The sequence below is a fragment of the Urocitellus parryii genome, chromosome 1 (assembly GCF_045843805.1).
Source record: "Urocitellus parryii isolate mUroPar1 chromosome 1, mUroPar1.hap1, whole genome shotgun sequence".
Lineage (NCBI taxonomy): Eukaryota > Metazoa > Chordata > Mammalia > Rodentia > Sciuridae > Urocitellus > Urocitellus parryii.
In genome coordinates, this window is record NC_135531.1 from 220,977,415 (window position 1) to 220,993,405 (window position 15,991).

The following is a 15,991-nucleotide window of genomic DNA, read 5'->3' on the forward strand; positions in this document are numbered from 1 at the left end:
ATCAAAAATCTAAAGAAATGAATGTTATTTTATAGCTGTATTGGGGAGATTTCCACGTTCTATTAGGTATATGCTTTTACAACAATGACATTTATTTTGAGCCTTCTTTATCCTTATAGTACATGATCTCATGAGAAGCCAATATGAATTAAAATTAAAAACAATAATGAGTTTAAAATAAATTAACTCCTTCAGAACACCAGAGTTTTATATCTTAAGCACCAGATCTTTATAAATCAAAAATTTGCAATATACATTATTCACAATCCTCTAGGTTACAGTTTCTGAATTTTGTACAATAGGTAAAGTCTTTTAAAGGCAAAAAACAAAGACAAAAACTTTCCTGGGTAAGACAGTGTAACATCAATGTTATTACAATACTAGTTAAAAATATGCAAACATAAAATGAGGCATAACCAGGAGGCTGAGGCAAGAAGATTACAAGTTCAGGCCAGCCTCTGCATCTTAGTAAGGTCCTATGGAACTTACTGAGATTCTATCTCAAAATAAAAAAATAAAAAAGCCTGGGATTGTAGCTCAGTGGTAAAGCAGTTCTGGGTTCAATCCCTGGTACCAAAACAACAAGAAAAAGAACAACAACAACCAAAAAAAAAAAAAAAAAACAGAAAAATACAGGCATAAATACTTTATACTTATACCTGCTACAAAAACTAACTACAGCACAGTGTGTTTTGAGAGGTTAATTTTCCTAATGTTTGGGGAGTCTCTCTTTGCATGGTATCATCATTGCATCAATAAGAGAGCTTATTATTAATATTTCTTGAAACCAAAATAATTATATCTACAAACATGAACACTGGGTTTATGTGGCAGTGTTTGATTAAATTATTATGGCAAATCCAAATTAAAATAAAGGATAATTTTCAAAAGACACAGAAACAAGGGTTTTTGTTTTGTTTTGTTTTGTTTTGTTAGTGGTGCTGGGGATTGAACCCAGGGCCTTGTACATGTGAGGCAAGCACTCTACCAACTGAGCTATATCAACAGCCCTGAAACTCAAGGTTTTTATATAAATATTTTAAAATTATTAAGCATTTTATTTAATCATTAATTAGGAAATTAGTACAATGTTTTCAACTGATTTAGTACAGGGTTCAGAGTAATGCACATATGTGTATGGAAAGGTTAAGAATATTGAGATGAGTTTGTAAGTAGATGGGAAGCTGGATTATCCCCCTAAATTTGGAATGGGGAGAAAAATCAATTGTCCTTCCACCAGAAGGAATTTGCATGTCTTTGGATAAGTTTCACTTAAATTGCTATTAGTTATCCACAAATTATAGTCAATTAAAAAGTTTAATCAGCCCTTATAGAATTATACCTCCTTTTTACCCAGAATCATAAGCCCTTTTCCAAAGAAGATAACCAGTGTTCTTTTGACATATTTCATCATCATCATATTTGTGTATCTTATAAATTTCAGAGGAACATGCATACCTCACAGAATGTACACATGGAACCTGCTTCCCTATGGAAGCTGTGAAGACCTTCTCTCTACTGCAGACAGCAAAGCGCCCTCAGTTCCGCTGTTTCCCTGAGAACTGACCTGTAGGCACACCAAAGGGTCCCATGAGAGCCCTTAGTCTTAAAGGAATGTGTTGTTTGCCCCTCAGATATAAGCACCAAGGAACCTATTTGTATGTGTTTCATGATTTCTCAGAGAAGAACTGGGAAAACTATTCCCAGATCTTTATACATAAAATATTTTGCCTAAGGACAGATAATTATATACATAAGTCAAGGCTTTAATAGCTAACTTGCTTGCTTCCTTCCTTTCTTATCTCTCTGCTTCCTTCCTTCCCTCCTCCTTTCCTCCCTCCCTCCTTCCCTCCCTTCCTCCTAAGGTACAGATAATTAACCACATACCAGGTACTGCACTAAACACCTCATAGATATTATTTAATTTAATATCACAATAATCCTATAAGTGTATACATTTAATGGATGAAAAAATTATGCTTGAACTAGCCATATGATAAGTATTAAAGACAATATTATTAAAACAAAAACAGGAAAAGCCAAGTGTACGAGCATTGAATGAGATTTGTCAGTAAAAATCAGGACAGTATAAGAACTGGTTTTGATAACACAAGCTGTTTTCCCAAAGTCCCATGCTCAGTTGGTATTTATGGAACCTATTCTAGTCATTCATATTTCATGTAAGAAATTGAGTGACTAGCCAACATGTTTCATAGCCCTGTTTACACATTTGTCATAGCATTTGACAAATGGCATTAAATTATCTTTGTACATGTTTATGTCTCTTTATTTTCATTGACTATGCTATGAGTTACTTTAAAGGAAGAAATGTGTGTCTCCAGTCCTTGCCGGAAAAAAAAAAATGGCACATAGTAAAAGCTCAATATAAACTTTTGAGTTTACCTAACTTATGAATATGTAGGAAAGTTGATCCCTACAATTTTAACCTCTGGGAATTCAGTCCCCACTCACCAGTTCTGAAGTTCTATTTCTGTTTTCAAAATAGGCTCACTTCTTTTAAGCAGATTTTAGTACTGGATAGATTCAGTACATTGGAGCTATTTAAAAAAAAAAATTTTTTTAAAGACACAGGAAAGGCTTATCCTACTGTATGCATAGAAGCCCTGCGGAGTAAAGGTCATGGTGTGATGTCTCTGGGAATTAGTAGAGAAAAAAATCTGTTAACTGTCTAAACATCATTAAAAATCATCCAGAATTTTGTAGCACAATTATCAACCCAGTAAGTCTTCTAACCATCAACTCTGGTTATACAAGACAAGTAAAACAGATTTTTTTTTCTTTTTTTTACAATGATACATGTGCAAATTATATACTTTTTCTTCAGTATTAAATATGCAAAACACACAAACAAGGAATGTAATTCCTAATAAGAAACAGAGAACTTCATTTCAACTTGTCACCAAAAAGAGTGAGAAAGTAAAGTGTCATTCTGCAGTATGGACTGAAACCTGACAGTATTTTCTGAGAGGGTAGAATGGGTCTCTGACATGATATAGTTATTTAGAGTCCCAGTTCTGTTGGAGTTCAAGTGGCCATTCTCAGCCTGGTGAGAAGAATGTAACACAAAACCCTGTTTGGTCAGAGATGGAGGAGATGATTAGAGACCTGTGAGAATGTGATACTGTGGATATTTGATTGACAACATTTGTGATCCATATATGTGACTTTTGTTCAAAGTAAGCTTCTAACTCCAAAGCTAATTTTTGAACCATCCTGTTACTAGTATGTGCCTCCATCTCTCCTTTTCCTTCTTCTCCTCCTTCTTTTTTGCAGTAATGGGTATTGAACCCAGGCCTTATACAAGCATCAGGGTCTTGCTAAGTTACCCTGACTGTTCTGGAACTTGTGATCCTTTTGTCTTGGCCTCCCAAGAAGGCATGAGCCACCAAATTTGTCTCTTAGGGCATTCTTTAACCAATCATTTTGCTTCCTTTGGATAGTTTCACAAAACAAACAATAGAATAGCCTTCTTTAGGAGGACTGGGAATTCCATAACCTAATTACATAGTTCACATCTTATTTAATTTTTCCCTCCTTAATTATATTCTTTTATCTGCTTAATCTTCTAAATGACTCCTCTAATTTGTAACAAATAGGTTATAAAACTGAAAAAAGAAACAAATTCTTGGGACTAGTCAGGGTGTGGAAATTTTCCATGTGCTTTCTAAGTGGGTTTGCCCGAAGAGAGATTTCATTTGAAAGTGTGGGCCTGGGTGATGGTAAAGAAGATGTATTTACCTGAAAGTATTTTATATTGAAATGCTAGTTTATAGAAATTTGTAATTGGTTTGTATATCAAATACTGCACCTGTTACAAGCTTGGATTTATTGAAAACATGCGTAATGTTGTTGTTAGGAGGATGCACAAATCCCTCATTGGCAGCAGACTCACCAAAAGTAGATGCACCTGTCTTCCCAGCTGGGACTTGCTCATGGGAAAGAAGGTCAGTTAACACCATTTTATCCCCATAGACAGCTGCCATGAGTGGAGAAAACCTAAATTCTGTTAAAAAAAAATCAATCCCTGAATAAAATTTGATTCAAAATATTTTGATTCATTACATCTATAGAATATCCAAGATTGGTTTAATAGAAATGTGTTTTTTGTTTTACTTTGGTCTGAATATCAGCTTTTAATGACTCAGTGAACAGCCATGTTTTTATCTCTGATTAGCTTGGGGTTTAGAATAGAGTAGTTCTTTTTTGATTCAAGCTCTTGGTTAAAATGTGGGCCTTCTCTCAAGGCTGACATCATAACTCTGTTTTTGCCCATTTCAGCTGCATATTTTGCCCCAACAGATTCCTTGATCTGCAAAAGTGGGGCTACTTCTGTTTCGTTTACCACTACTTTCCCTAGCACTCTGTCCCTGTGCTAATTGCAGTTATATTTATACTTAGTGAAATCTTTCTTAAATATCTGAATAAATGAAAAATGAAAAATATATTTTCACTGGTCAGGAAGGACGTAAAGACTTCATGATTGAAAATCATTCTAAAAACCAAGAAGTGCCTTTGAGTCTCATTGTTTATTTTTAAATTTTTTTTAAATTTTTATTTGTTATATATGACAACAGAATGAATTAGAATTCATATTACATATATAGAGCACAATTTTTCATGCCTCTGGTTGTACACAAAGTAGAGTCACATCCTTCATGTCTTCATACATGTACTTAGGGTAATGATGACCATCTCATTCCGCCGACTTTCCTACCCCTATACCGCCTTCCTTCCCCTCCATCCCCTTTTCCCCTTTGCCCTATCTAGAGTTCATTTAACTGAGGTATAAACTAATTACACTACAATGTATAGATTTCAAGGGCATAGTGCCATGACTTTTGTCCAGTGAATGCACCCAAATAACCAGTAAGATACAGAATTTTTCCATTATGATAGAAAGTTTTCTCTATATTGTGTTCCTGTTAATTCCCTACAGTAGCTATTGTTTTGATGTTCTGATTATCATTATTGCTTATTTTTGTCTTTTCTAGAGTTTATATATAGTGTATATTTAATAGATATTTAATTAGAGTCAAGAAATTACCTATGTTGCAAATAACACAATTTATAATGAAAGACTATGTTATTTATTTAAAAGGGTAGAAAAGCTATACTTCTTCTTGGAGGATTTATTGATCTCATCTTTCCCAGTCTCCAACAATTTGCTCTTAATTACTCCAAAGATAAACAGAATGATTATTCCTAGTAGAGTTTGGGAAGGCCATCAATCTCACGTCTTATACTATAAGCCTCCAAAAGCAGAGGACTTTACCAACCAAGCAGATCAAGAGTGGCCACTTTAGAGCAGGTGTCATGGCCTGGGATTCCTGACCTTTCCAGCTATGTGCATCCCTACACCATTGTTATCCCTTTTCCTCCAGACACGTCTGTGGATGGTGACATATGTGTAACAGGTTTTAAAGAAGAGCTCCAAAATTAGGTATTCCACGGAAAGTCTTCTTTAAGCTGTATTTTCCATAGCACAGAACTTTGGGGGTGTAAATGGTGATGTTTGGGTAGAATTGCTAAAGAGGTTTACAAAGAACTGTAGTCAGTTTGCAGGCAGTGGAAAGAGGCTAGCTAAGGAAAGCCTGTGGATAATGGATTCATTGAATTAGAGCAGTCTGTGATCCACTGCCAAAGCCAGCTTATTTTCTTTGCTAGTTCCAAAAAAAAAGGATACCTGGAACTTTGAGTTGATGGAAGGCTATCTTATAGAAGAAGCTGGCAGAGCACAGTTTTTCACTATCTTAGGTCAGCATTATTATAGACTTGATGGGGTACTTAGGGCTCTGGTAGGGATTTTTAGGTCAGAAAAAAGTTAGGCATAGGAGATTAGGGACTAAAATGTGTCCGTTTATCTCGTAGAAGAGTACAGCAATAAAACAGTCTTAGAAAAGCCACAGACAAGGACTGTGTAAGCCTAACCATATTCTACTTCTCTTGTAGAATGTCTTGCTATTATTAACAAGACCACAGAATAAAATTATGTCTAGGAAAAGTAAGCAAATAATTGTGGAAAATATTTAAACTAACTTTGTAACATGTAAAGACACCATTCAATCAAAAGTGTATAAGCGGGAGATTATGTAAAGGAAGAAAATTCCCCTTCAAACTATGTGTTTAACAAATGCTTATTATTTTGCACACATAGTTTGATGCAAGATATATGGAAATTTCACGAAGTGACAAAACAACAACAACAACAACAACTGGACAACTTGCAACAAAGTGCTAATATTCTCTGATGCTCTCCAGGGTTACTTACATATTTTTCTTTCTTAGGTCAGTTAGAGACACTTCGAGAATTGCTCAATCCAGGAGTGAAAGGGTTCTGTGAACACATGGACTCTTTACCTTGAGAGGAGTGCAGAAGATTTCTTCAGAAGGTAACAGCCAATTCCTTCCTTTGGTTTTATAGTCTTCAAAATGGAATTAAACTATGGTATAAAATAGACAATATTATAGGAAATATTAAGTATACTTTGCATTTGTTTCTAGTCTTATAGTATTTCATGACTTACCCCTTTTATGTGAAGTATGTTTAGCAATAATTGCTCAGCAAATATCCTTCTTACCTTTGAAGTAGGATAATATCCAGAAGCAAGTGTAATTGCAGAACACCAATCTGGCCACTTTGGAATAGAAGCACCATTAGCAAAAATTATGATAATGTTCCTATAATACACTAGAGAAGTTGCTCACAAGCTGAGATTCCCGGCACTGCTGAGCATCTCCAGGATGCTGGAGTGATCAGGCTTTAGTATATCCATGAACCATTGTGTGAGGAGGCTCTCTTGGGAAGCAGTGGATGCTGTTCTTTGAAAGCCTCACAGGATTTCCTGCTTTTTATGCATCTCTATGATTGAAGTCTGGTTTCAGGGGAGCATTTTGGACAAGAATAATACTTTGAATTCTACATTTTCTTGTGAAGCTAGATTTGAGGTACTCTTAGACATTTTGTGATTTGAGGTACTCTTAGACACTTAGGCCTCTCTTTGACAGTTGTGTAAACCTGGGTGAATCCTGATTCTGCATGAAAGCTTCAAAGATTTGAGGCCTTATTCCAATGTTGACTGAATACTGCAGAATGGTAGGTTTCAGATTTGTAGGACCTGGACGCTGGTGTTTCCTGTGTATGATTCCAGTGTTGTTGAAGGTTCCATCTCAGAGATGAGAGGTATCAAGTGGGATGCCTCATGCTGTCAACGTGAAAGATGCCAAAAATGCTGTCTTGTCACAATTCTAGAAACTGTTCTGTCTTACTAGGATAATTGTCTTATATTGGTTTGGTTTTCCAAGATTTTGTTTCTCAGATTTTGCTTTATTATTATTATTAACAGATTCTCTTTTCTTAGAGCAGTTTTAGGTTTGCAGGAAAATTCATTGGAAAGTACAAAGAATTATTCTATAATGCTTTCTCCCAACTCACACAGTTTCCTCCATTATTAACTCCCTGTATGGTGTGGTTCATTTATTGTATTCAGGACCCAATATTGATATGTTCTTATAAAGTCCATGGCTACATTAAGTGTTCACTCTGTTGCATATTCTGTGGGTGTTAACAAATGTATAGTGATAAAGATCCATTATTACTGTTTCGTGGAGAATAGTTTTACTTCTCTTAAAATTCCCTCTGTTCCCCATATTCACCCTTTCTCTCTTGGCTGAAGCCCTGGTTATGACCACTCTATTTCCTCCATAGTTTGCTTTTCCAGAATGTCATGATTGGAAGCATACTGGATAAAGCCTTTTGAGATTGGCTTCTTTCACTTAACAATATGCTTTTAAGGTCCATCCAGGTCTTTTGGCAGTTTGGTAGCTCATTTCTTTGTGTCAGTGAATAATATTCTATTGTATGGATATACCACAATTTGTTCATCCCTTCACTTACTGAATTATTTGGTTGCTTCCAAGTTTAAGAATTATTTTTTCTTCAAAAAACACTATAAACTTGTCTATATACTTTTCTATGGAAATCAGTTTTCAACTCAGTTGTGTGTAAAGGAGGGAACATGTTTACTGGCTCAGGTAGAAAGAATACTAATAAGAAACTGCCAAACTATATTTCAGAGTGGCTATAACATTTTACACTCCCTCTACCAATGAATTTTCCTGTTGTTCTTCATCCACAAACATTTGGATCAATATTTTCCTTTTAGTCATTCAAATAGATGAATAGTGTTTTTTCATTGCCTTTTATTTATTTATGATGTTAATTTTTTGTGGTGTTGGGTATTGAACACAGGTCCTCATGCATGCTAGGTAAGTGCTCTACCATGGAGCTATATCCCTAGTCCTGTCTTATGTTATAATATAATTAATCATAAGTCAATTGTATTAAAACAATTATAACAGCCCCCAAGACTCTGGTTCTTAGATACCAGCTGCTTCTTGAGTATAAATTTAATAATATCTTTGAGTTTTAATTTTGGTAATATCTTGGACTAAAAATATGAACTTTTCCCTGGCAGTATCAATCACTGTAAGGTGATTTTGTGGAATAAGCATCTGTGTGTATATATGTGTGTGTACCTACTCTTCTCTGTTATAATAGACAATGATTCCCCTAATAGTACGTCATGGAAATAAAACATACAGAGCATATCAAAGTTGTTTTCGTTTCTAAAAATGAAATGCGCACATTCTATAGATGGTACGAAAATAAGCCATGTCTGATTCTGTTCAAAGCTGGCTTTCTGCCAGGAGTACTGTTATATATAAGCCACATCAAATTAGCCATTCCTAATTTTTGTACAAGTAGTCTCTTATTTACACTAGCTAAATTTATAAATTTTGCACATTATGAGGGTGTGAAAGTGATTTGTGTTCAGTTTCTTGTATTCATTCATCTCTTTGCATTTAGATTTGAACAACCTCCATGATGATAAGACTGGAAGTGGTGAGATAGTGACACCTCAGAATATTTAGTGGTGGTATAAAAGGGTAGTACCATTTGGGAATGCCAGCTTTTATTAAAAGTATAAACCCCACATCTCTTCTGCAGACTCAGGTTCTTCTCCAGGCTGTTCATCGAAGTTGAACCCTGATTTTGAGGCAAGGGGTACCTCCTAGGAGAAGATGCCACACAGAAATTTGGATAAGAAGGCACATGTAACACACATATTATTTGTTTCTTATATTGAGAGGAAGGGAGATGAGGAAAGGCACATCAGAATATTGTGGAAAGAGGTAGGCATGGTGCTGCATGCCTGAAATCATTGTCACTCAGGAAGCTGAGACAAGAAGATCACAAATTGGAGGCCAGCCTCAGCAACTTAATGAGATCCTGTCTCAAAATCTCAAAAATAAAAAGGACTAGGGATATATTGCCCCTGCTACTCAATCCCCAGAGCCACAAAGAAACAATATGTGTAAAAAGGCAAAATCTTTGTTAATTGTGATGGTTAAGAGGAATTGTGCCCTTTAAAATGCATAGAATCAACCAGAATAAATTAAACTTGGACTTTTAAATGTAGACATGAATTGTTTGCTTGGAACTTAAAAGTGGATGTAGAAGGCATTTCAGTAATGGAACTGTCACTAAATGGAAGTTCAAAGAGTTCTCCAGGAATGGAAGGGTTCTCTACTCTGGCCTTCCAGATTCTTGATCTGCCACAGAAAAGAATTTAAGGACACATGAGTAAAATTGCAGAGAAGTTTATTATAAATAGAAGGTACATATCCAAGAATGAGATTGTCTGTGATCATAAAGAGAATTATGCATCTAAATCATGGTCCTAATTTTTATACTGGGATAGTACCTACAGGGCTACACTAAGGATAAAGTCACTGGGGCTTTACAGTTTGGGGCCTGTGTTCCTTGCATTTGAACATTGCCTGCATGAATCATTGCATATTTCCTGCATGCTGTGTTTCATTAGCACCTTACATCTCTATTCAGGGGTGTGTATCTTACTATTATGCTGAGGCTAGGGTCATTTCTCACTTGCCAAAGTCTTTAATGTTTAAACTCCTAAAAGGAATATTCCCTCCAGATGCCTTGCAGTTTTATTGCTTTTCAGCCAATCCACAAGCTTGGGTGAGGATGAGGTGCTGGGGTGCAAGGCCTTAGGCTAGGATGGTTCTCTGGAGTTCCTGGATCTCCATGCCAGGGGTTCATGGGAATTTCCTGCATTCCTGTGGTTCATGGACATTTCTTTTTTGAGACTCAGTGTTTTCTCTGTACCCCTAAATTCCTATCTCAGGACCATATATGCCTAACTAAATAAGCCAAATATCTTTCTTCTATGATAGCAGTTTCTTAATACAAGTGTTATTAAAATTTTCATTTTTTTTTTCAATTCAATTTGTCTAAACTCACAATAAATTATTTTTACCACAAGTAGGACCTAGGACCAGGAAGTCAACAAATATTTCTTACATGAAAAAAAAAAAATACAGAAAAACAAACCACTGTACCAGCTTGTTAAAATTGAGGAATGGACAGATAAGGTTGTATGTGACTGGTAGCCATATTGAGCAAAGCCTTAAATTCCAGAATAAGGAATTTGACTTACAATGAAGGGTTCTAAGAAGGATAATAAGATGATAAAATTTGGTTTTGAAGTAGAAAATTAGCCAACAGTAAAGGAGATAACAGTAAAGGAGTAAAGAGACAAGGAGCAAGAATTGCAATTAGCATGCTAATTAGCTAATTAGCATGAGAAAAAAGTGGACTAGGCTTTTGGCTCTGAAAAGGGAAAGGAGGTAGCAGATAATAGAAAGTTTTTGTTTTGTTTTGTTTTGTTTTTTTCTAACTCAATTAGGGCAATACTGGTTGATAACCTACTAAGTGCTAGTCTTTATTCCAGGCCATTTTAATGAACAAGTGGCAGAATATATTCTATCAGCATGCTATGAACTAAATGTGTGTGTTTCCCCTAGAATGAATATGTCAAAGCCCTAATCTCCAATGTGATGGTATTAGGAGATGGGTCCTTTGCAAGACATTGAGAATAGTGCTCTAGTAAGAAGAGGACAGGTAGCCAGCTCACTCTTTTTCTGCCACTTCTGCCACTTGAGGGTACAAGGCAAGGCATGTGTTCCATAACTCAGAAGAACCTGATATATTGGAACCCTGATCTCAGACTTCCAATCTCCAGAACTGTATAAAAAATAGATTTCTGTCATTTATAAGCCACTTACTTCAGTGGACAGAGTAATAAATAATAAACATAACTAAAACGTTTATAATATGTTGAAATTTGAAAATGTTAGCAAAAAAAAAAAAATGCAGATTTGATCAGAGTAGGTCTATGAGAAGAGACCTGAGAAGGAGAGATCTGGGCAAATAGCTCACCTTTGAGAAGGTAAGCTAGTGAGCTTGTACACTTAGGGAGAATATTCCAGGCAGGAGGAAAAGGAAGTACCAAGAGGCTGTTGTAGGAGCTTGTGATAATGGCCCAGGAACAACCTCACTTTGAATTTAAAATCTTTTTCTGGCCAAAATGGTTAATTATACCAATTGCAGAATGCTGAAATGAAGACTAAAGTTTTTCTTTGGAAGTTCTGCTTCAGGCCAGTCATTCAATTTCTAAAGGACAAAAGAGATAGAAGATGATTGAATTAAGAGGTCAGCTTCAGGGCATACCCAGAGATAAAGTCAGTTAGAGAAAGTGGGGGAGATGTGAAAGCCAGGAAAAATCAGAAAACATACCTGCCCTTGAAGCTATGTCCAGAGACTTGACTGAGAAAAGGAGGATACAGAGTTTCAAATGCAGCAAAAGGTTAAGGAAAATAAAGATGAGAGAATTGAAAAATCAATAGGGGCTCATGCCTGGAATTCCAGCAACTTGGGAGGCTGAGACAAGAGGATCACAAATTTGAGGCCAGCCGGGGCATTCAGTGAGACCCTGTATCAAAATAAAAGATAAAAAGACTTGAGATGTAGTTCAGTGTCAGAGTTTCCCTAGGCTCAAAAACAAATAAGAGTGGGACTGGGAAATGAAGGGTTGAGGTTATGAAGGTCATTGTGTTAGCTGGCATCAAGGAACCTGTGCACAATCCTGTTGTGTCTCTCTGCTGTTGTATTCTTGCAGAAAATTTTAAGCAAGACACAAAACACAGGAAAAGTATAGTAAAGTTTACTAGAGGAGAAAGGAAAATGACCTCAAGGGAGGTGGTGGGTCATCTCAAAGAGTACAGCAACAATGCACCCCTTTATTCCGTAGTTTTTAAATCAGTCTTAGGGCAGTTTCTAGAGACTTCCACTCCCCCAGGTAGGAGCTCAACTCTTGACACACAGTAGCTTTAAGTCCATACTGCATGCAATTTTCCCACAGATTCTCAAGCAAAAGCAAAATCCATTGGGGGTGGGGGAGATTTTACTAATACAATGCAATTAAAATGTCATACTAAAGATCTAAAGGCAGTTCTTGGTCAGTAATTAGAACTTGTTTTCATACATTTTTATGTTTTTGGAGGTTTGCTTTTAATTATCCTGTCTTCCTGAATCTTGGAATACTTGTTCTGTATAAAGGTCACAAAAGTCCCCTTTCAGGGTAATTTGTGCTCTTATCAGCAGGGAGGAACCTTAACATTCCTTAACCCTGAGAGAATAGCCCTGAAGATAACAGATGTTTGTCCAGGAATGTAACATATCCTTTTGACTTAAGCCAGAACAGGGCCTTAATGGCTTTGGGTAAACAACTTTTGAAAAGAAAACATTGCAGAGGGCCAGCACATAGGCTAGTTTATGGAATTATCCCCTTAACTTCATGTTCCTAATCTACTACCTATCAATTAATGGCTCTATAATAGAGATCCGTTTCAGTTAGTTGAGAGCATAGGATTCTGAAATATCCAACAGTCATATTTCCTATACTAGATACAATGAGCTTGAAGAATTAGTCATACTTTAGACAAGAACTGTATGAGTTTTTAACTTACATTAAAGATATTTTAATAACATTTTGAAATCGGGCTTTGGTAAAAAGTGTTGACAAGTTTGAAAGACTAAAATTAAATGTGTTAGGCTTCAGACTGGGGTGTGTGCAACTCCTGCTTCCCCTTTGCTCTTCCCCTCTGCTCTGATGTCATAACAAGGCACAGTATTGACATGCTCAAGAACTGAGGTCTCCCTGTACTTGGTGGAGTGATATTGCTGTATTGCTCAGTTTGCAGAAAATCCTTGGCCTAAAGTATAGCCTTCTTCAGTTCATCACCAAAGCTTGCATTTTATTAATGCATGAAGCTTTTTTATAAGACATGTTAATTTTTTTTTCTTCAAAAAGCCTGAAGAAACACAGTTATAATAGGATTAAGAGTGCAGCCTGTCAATATTTGATAGTCTTCTCAATAGCTTCTTATTAGATTTTTTTTAAGTTGGTGGGAATTAAGACACAGCAATAAGTAATGACTGAATACATTCCCGTTAGAATGTTAATAAAAAGGTATATGGAAATCAGGGATTTATAAAATCGGTACATTCAGCTGTGGTTTTTGCTGTCTCTATGACCTAGAATTTATATTTAAATGACATCTCTCTATGATATATAGCAAGCCTATCAGAAAAAGTGTTCTGAATGAAGTAAGGGTTTATATATTTTTAAAATGGGACGACATAAGAAAAGGATGGGCTTATTTTTCTGGGAATCAAATTGAGAAAGTGTGTTCAGGTTGACAAGAATAGACAGCAGTAGTTATTTGGAATTTCAGGGTTGGTCATAAGGAACTATCTGAAGAAGATCAAACTCTTATTCAAGGTCAAGCCCTTTCCCCTTTGCTTTTTCCTTCACAGCCCCATCATCATCCTATCCCTAAGAAAACTCCCTGACAAGAAAAGGCCCACTATCAGTCTTTTATAATTTCATAACTCTGTAACAATTTAAAACAGTTCGTTATTTCTCCAAAGAGTATTTACATTTTAAACAGGGAAAGAGGGTGGTATCCCCATTTAGGATAATTATAAAACAGCCTGCTCAGTCTGTATGCAAGACCTGAGGAATTTATTGGTTATATTTTTTATTTGGTGGTTGCACTTTTATATTTATTTTTGCTTCCATTTTGCATTAAAGGAACAGTGTAGTTCCCATAATTACAACATGATGAGATTCTCATTGCTTTTAATTAACCTGCTTTTTTCTTTCTCAGCTCCACAATTTATTTTGCTGTGTTTATTAGCAAGTGAAAAACTCCAACTGCACTAGTTGCATGCTGTTTTTACTATTTACTACTTCCATTATTATGTTTTGAATGCAAAAAAAAAATAAGATCTAGGCTTTTTTATTCTGATAAAAATCACCATTTTATTCTTGAAGGCATTGTCTCAGGATTTTTTTTATAAAAAGGGTATTGGTTTTAGTTCATCAGAAGGAAGAAAATGTCAATCAGGATAGTGAGATAGTAATCTAGTATATTCAGTATTATGAGTCGTAAGGGTTTAGCAGTAAAAATAGATCTTTGTTAAAGAAAAAAATTTGCATATTATATTAAGAGGAAGAGACTTGAATTGTATCTGGCAACAAATCTGGCAATACTAGAAGCAGTTACTTAAAATAAAGACTTTTTAAATGCTTTTTATTTCAATTTCTCATTGCAGTTTCATCAGAAACAGAATTCTTCATTTCTATAAGTACAGAAATATGCATGAGTTTTTCTCCATCATTATTACAAAAACCTTAAGCTTTACAGAAGCAGATTTAGGAAGGAAAAAACATCTATCAAACATCTCAAAGTCCTACATGAAAGTCTGAAATAAATTATGTTTTCCCTTTCCTGGCAAAGAGCAACAAAAGAACAATTTGGTGGAGGAAATAAGTGAATCATATGAGTGTGTGTGGCTGGTCTGCAATATGGGGATACCATAGTGAATTTAACCTGATTATCTATTTTACCAATAGAATCAGCAGAATCCTGGGATGGGGAGAGCATGTCCACACGCATGTGTGTTTCTGCATAGAAGAGACAGTCCAAGAGACAGGCAAAATGGCTTTTGTTGCTTTGGAAACATCATTTTACCTTCTTGCATTTGAATTTTTCTGAGAAAAAACATCCACTTAATGTCACAATAGCCTCACAGGAACAATTTAATTGTTCCTGCTAAAAGCCTCTAAGGACTCTCAGGATGTTGGGTGCATTGTTGTTGTTGTTTTTTTTTTTTTTTTTTTCCTTCCCACAAAGACATTCTCAGTCTCTATCAATCTTAAGTAATTGAAAACCTGATGGGTGTATCTACCAAGCCACCAGTGGCAAAGAAGAGACGGCAAGAATAATTCTTTGGAAATTGTGAAAATGTTAGTCAAATAATGACTAGATAATTTCAGGTTGCCTTTGTTCAGTGGTGATTTTTAAAATAATGGGTTCTATATGATCACTTTTACCTTACCATGTTATGTGATAATAAGAATTCCCTTGGGGTGTCATTGAAATGAACTTTTCAACAAATTATCTTCCTTTGTATTTCTTTTTTTTTTTTTTTTATTGTTGGTCGTTCAAAATATTACATAGTTCTTAATACATCATATTTCACAATTTGATTCAAGTGGGTTATGAACTCCCAATTTTACCCCGTATACAGATTGCTGTATCACATCAGTTACCCTTCCATTGATTGACAAATTGCCTTTCTAGTGTCTGATGTATTCTGCTGTCTGTCCTATTCTCTACTATCCCCCCTCCCCTCCCCTCCCCTCCCCTCCCCTTTTCTCTCTCTACCCCTTCTACTGTAAATCATTTCTTCAATTTGTATTATCTTGTCTTACCCCTCCTTTCCTCTTATATGTCATTATGTATAACCCTGAGGATCGCCTTCCATTTCCATGCCATTTCCCTTCTCACTCGCTTTCCCCCCCACCTCTCATCCCTGTTTAATGTAAATCTTCTTCTCAAGCTCTTTGTCCCTACCCTGTCCTTGTTTACTCCCCTTATATCAAAGGGGTCATTTGGTATTTGTTTTTTAAAGATTGACTAGCTTCACTTAGCATAATCTGCTCTAATGCCATCCATTTCCCTCCAAATTCTATGATTT